This window comes from Opisthocomus hoazin, chromosome 3, assembly GCF_030867145.1.
Source record: "Opisthocomus hoazin isolate bOpiHoa1 chromosome 3, bOpiHoa1.hap1, whole genome shotgun sequence".
Classification (NCBI taxonomy): domain Eukaryota; kingdom Metazoa; phylum Chordata; class Aves; order Opisthocomiformes; family Opisthocomidae; genus Opisthocomus; species Opisthocomus hoazin.
In genome coordinates, this window is record NC_134416.1 from 51,181,319 (window position 1) to 51,186,918 (window position 5,600).

Here is a 5,600-nt window from a genome sequence, read left to right on the forward strand (position 1 = left end):
AGCTGCTTGCATGAAGCCCTCTGACAGTAATGTTGTTATACAGAATTTATGAATGTAACTTTTTCTAACAAGTCCTTCTACTACCCCATTTTCTAGACTGTTTCCTGGTTTTTCTAATACTCTTTGATGGACATGCTATAAATGCTGTATGACTCTTGCCATGCCAACTTAAGTATGTTGTGCTAACTGTGTTCAGATCATGAACTATGTCAGACAAATCCTCTCTGCATCTCCTAACATCCTTTTACTCTGTTTTTAAGAGAATACACTAACTAACTAAATTAGGACGTTTTTCCATAAGCGTTATTACCCTTTCTAGCCTACGTACATTATATTCTGTCTGTTCAAAAGAAATAGCTCAATGTAGAGTTGTAAAAGGACAAGCTCATATTAGTTTAATTGGTACAGCAACTGAAAAGGTAAGTGCTAACTGAAATGCCTGTTTTCCAAGAAATGATGCTGAATGACCTTGTATGTTACATTTGCAGAGAGGTACAGGTCACTTGGTTCCTTGCTTTGAGATGAACAGGTAGGTTCTGACATCATTCCACATGAACGAAATAAAAAAAAAAATTTCTGGTGAATGAAGATAATATGTAACTTTTGTTCACCTTCTGGTATAATTTGAGAACTTGCCCTCGGACTTTATTCATTATTCCCAGTTTCCTGTATAAGACCTTGGAATTAGGAGGGTGAAGACCTGGCCCAGAAATACCGTAAGGAGCAAGAATCTCTGCTGGTGCAAACCACTGAAACCTATGAAAACCACCCCTCGTGAAGATCCGAGTCCTCCAGGAATTCTTGAATTTGGCTTATAAGGACAATGCGGGAGAATAAGAATAGGCACAGCTCTTCTTTCTCTTGTTCTTGGGCTCCTTTTTTTTCCCTTGGAAGAAGAAGGAAAAGAAAATGAAGGGGTGTTGGAGAAAGAGCTTTTGAGATGGTTGCTTCTGCGGGTTAGGGAGGATTTGGTTGAACTTCTGCTCTGTTTCACAGCGTGCCAGCAAGAAACGCCATATCCTCTGCTGCTGCCGTAAGAGCAAGGACAGACTGGGAGTGACAGGATCTCATTTTGGCAAGGCTACAGCCAAAATTACAATAGCTTTGTTATTGAACATGGGTATAGCTTTATTTTCCATCTGGGATTACTTTGGGTGATAAGGCAGTCCTCCCCCCAAGGACTTTGCCTTCTGCAGGGCCAGTTCATCCTCTGCTCCCAAGGAGATGCTACCAAAGCCTCAAGGGAACACCTGTATCTTTAGAAAGATAATGATTCATCAGCAACACATTTTGCTGCTGTTTCTGTGGTGACTTGAAGAAAATATACTTGACTGTAAAAGGGACAGCCATGTTAAACCCTTTGAAAGTCTCTGATTAGCCACTTTAAGGGATTTTCAGTTGCTATAGAGTGCATGTGGCATATTTATTTGGGACATAAAGTTTTCCATCCTGTTTTTAAACTGCCCTCACCCTCCCACCTCCCCAAGCCTCCTTTTATCCTCAGTGTTTCTGTGTATGGACAATCATCAAGACACTTTTTATTGGATTTCCATGATGCATATATGTTTAAAATACATGACCTAATGAAGAGTACAAAACATTTACAGGGCATTACGTAACAGAAACCCTCCCCAAGGTAAAAAATACTGTGTTCCTTCAGGAGCTCCAAAAAAGCAACCAGAAAAGGCAGCTGGACTTTGGATGCTGAAGAAGTCCTTTCTGTGCATGTTTTCTCCAAGACTTCCCGAGACACGTGGGTCAGCAGCGTGGCATGAGTGGGAATCTAGTTCTGCAACTGCTGTCTCTGACTTTGGATGAGGTGGGATCAGGCTTTTAGGAGTTTTAGGCAATGCTGACCTTTTCAGGTGGTGAATCAGTGAAAAATAGGAGTGGGAGCTATGTTCAAAGGTCATCTGGTCCTTCCTGCTCCAAGTCCCATTGACGTCAGTGCACAAAGCTGACTATGTGAATAAATCTCTGGAGGACTCACTGACAAAGGCGTATGCTTCAAGATTTTAACTGGTGTATCATTGCAAAGCCTCAAAACGTCACACTGTCAAAAGACAAAAATTCATAACGTGCGTTGTGCGGATGGGCTGCGTGCCCAGCCTCCATACAGATGTTTGAAATTCCAGCTGTAACATGCAGCTATTGAAAATGATCAGAAAAATGTTGAAGAGTTTTTTGCTGTGACTGCTCTTGGATCTGCGCTTCTTGTTATCTATGTGGTGAGACAGTATTATGAGCTACTAGTCTAAACCACAAATATCATTTTTCTAAGAAATCTACATAGGGATGTTAGGAAAGTAAGAAAGTTTGGAGTCTCCATGCCTGGATTTACAGTTGCTTTGAGTTTAGCATTCCCTATAGTAGGAGCCAAGGCTGACTTGCACTAGATTATACTTTTTTTTTAGTGGAAAATATAAGAACATATATTTACATAATGTCCTTTTGTTAATGTGAAGAAAAACCCCACTGTATCTTTTTAGGTTCCTTCAAATTGGCATTGAACTGTCTGAACCTGGCTGTCAGCTCTGAGTGTAGAGTAAAACATTTACGTAGAAGGTCACATTCAACTTTGAGTAGAAAATGTAATGTTTTAAAAATGACTGTAGAATCCATGCCAGCTCATTTTATAAGTTAATGGGAGGAAAATTGTGCCTTTGCAGAGGATTCCCCATGTATTAGACACTAAGCATGACAGTGTGCTCAGACTATGTTCCCATTGCGGGGGGGGGGAGAAGTTTTCCCTCTTGTGCAGGTAGCATTTCCTGTGGCAATCACAATCTCCAAAAAACTTTTCAAAGCTACCAGTTTTTGGATTTTTCCCATCTGTTGTTCATCAGGGTTAGTCATAAATTACTGCTAGTAAGTGTATATGTAAAACAAATGCCATCGATTGCAGGGGGTCTATTATTATGCCTTAAGGTCTGATGAAAGAGGCAAAGGATTATTGGAATTAAAAAAAATATTTACAAAAATACTTGTTTTTAAAGATAAAACAATAAAACTTACTCTCACCTGACAAGTGGACTCATAGCATGGAAGACGTAGTGGGCACTGCCTGCCTGCTGTGTCTTTCTAGAACTCAGTTGCACAGAAAGGTCACTGATCTAAGCCTGCTCCTGACCAGAGGGGACCAAAAGTCGTTTCTGCCTGGTGTGAGGCTTGCTGGTGCGGGTAGGCACAGCTCACATGCTGGCACCTAACTTGACTTCATTGCACACACACAGCTTAGCAAAAGACCTAGTACTGAAAGTGTGCAAAAAAAATCCCTCTTTGCTTGGACTGGTGGGTTGATGGGGCGCAGCCGGCTGAGCTGAGGAGAGCAGGGCAGAGCTGGTGGCTCTGGCCTTGGGACAGTTAATCCTTGGGCCAGACCAACAGGAATTGGAGGCTTGTGTGCCTGCACTCCACAATCACAGCACCCTCGCTCCGACTCTGTATTTACCTCTTGCATTCATTTATGGCTTTGTCTTACAGAGGATGGTAAGTTTTGGGGTGGGAAATGCTTTCTCCTGTGCATGCAGAGGATTTAAAACCAGGCGGGAGACACCAAGTCTTTTCGCACTGCCACAGGAGGGCTGCAGACCTTGCCTGGAGGTGGTATGGAGAGGTTCGTGCTGCTCTCACCTTTGCTCTGGATCCATTATGGACAGGCATTGTGTGCTGTAGGCAGCTGGTACAACATATTTTGGGAGCATTATGCTTGCTGTTTGAGACATTTCATGTGCTGGGCAGTAATGTCCTTGCAGACAAAGGAGAGTCTGTCAGAGATTGTGGAACGCAAGTGAACTAGCTGGCTACATCCCATCTCAGCCAGAAGAGCTGGAAGTAGCTCTTCATAACTTTTCTGCCACCTTCTTCCTCCTCCTGTGGCACTTTTCCTCCCTTACACGGTGTCCTTTCCTGCTGTGCTCCCTCATTCTTCTCTGCTGTGCTCTCTGCCTTCACTCAGGTTTCTACTTCTTTTCCCAATCTTTCATTCTCTGCTCCCCACTCCCTGGCACTCAGAGTACCCCTGGGGAGCTCTGCAGTAGGCACCTGGCACTCTCATTCGACCCAACAGAGCAGGAAAAAGCTGTGAACAGTCAAGTTTCTGTATGCAATGCCAAACCTTTGTGATTGACGCCTTTTGGTTTTCCAGTCACTATTAGAACTGAACTGGACTGTGGAGGCCAGAAGTACATACTCTATGTTTCTTTTCTTTTTTTCTTGTTGACTCACTGGCTTCATTTTAGCAAGGTACCAAGAAAGTTTTTCCCTAGCACACCTGCCAAGATGACATGTTCTTGCAAAGGGGTCGGAAGGGAGACTGGGATATCCCCATTATTTTTTCCCCTTTAGACAAGAATATTATCTGTAGAGAGAAGCAGTAAAGACATTACTGCAGTACATGATTCTCTTGCTATGGTCGCTCTGTAAGAGAAATATGCCTTTTCCTAGTGATGGGCTTTTAACAAAGAGCTCAGTGATGTTCCTCCTGTCATGTCATGGGTAAAGGACATATGGAAAGAAAAGCCAAAAAGAGAGGCTCTTTGGGTAGGAAAGATATGATTGGCATGCTACAAGTTTAGTGCCCCTAGGAAGGCTAGAAATAGACTCCTTGGATGCAATCAACTGCATAAGCAAGCAGGATCTGTATCTCAGACCAGTTCTGTGTGCTCAGGCAATGCAAGCAGTGAACGGAAGAGACACAAAATCAAAGCATTACATCCCTGAAGGGGACCGTAGAAGGGCACTTTACCCATTGAAAAAGAAGACCATGATGTGTGGGATATGTTTTTCAGTGAACGGCAAAATGCAGTTGTGAGATAGGTGAGAACATTGAATGGTTTTGGGTGGGGGAAAAAGCACTACTGGAAATGTCGAAACTCTTCAGTATAGCAATTTCAAAGTGAACAGCTTTGATTTTCTTGGTCTGGTGTTTTGGTACTGTTCAGAAGGTGTCAGACCAGACAAACCCTTTGTTCTTGGGTGACGCCCGATGGCTGAGGGTGCCTAGGAGGGCGGCGGGGACATCCGCACAGGTTCCCTACCATCCAGCAACCTGCAGCCTGCACTGTACCTTGGGGGGCTGGCAGCAGAAGGGCTAAAACTGCACCGTCTTCTGCACACCCCCTCCTCTGCAGGACATCTCACAGGCCCAGAGACCACAGCTAGCTGTAACACTCTCTGGCGAGCTGAAGGATGCTTCAGTGCAGCCCCGCAGGGAGACCCATGGAGACCATTGGACTCCTGGAGATTTAGAGGCAATGCTCCTCCGCCGAGCGCCAGCTGCAGGAGAAGCGGGCAGCTGCCCAGACCAGCAGAGCTGAAGAGCCGGCTGGTGATCTGGGCTTCTCCCTGGTCTTAGTGCAATCAATGTATTTTGTTCCAGCTGTAAAATCTCTGGGACCAATCCTGTCCTTCCTGCGCTGTGGTGATTGCATCGTTATTGCCAATTACACTTCGCAGTTACCCATGTATTTTAGTCTTATTGTTTTATGAACTGCAACTAATTAATCCTCTCATTCCTCTCAGTTCAACAGACGCTATTGAAAATCATCTGCATTTTTGTTTCAGTTGGAAGACCACAGCAGAGATTTCAGGAGACTTGT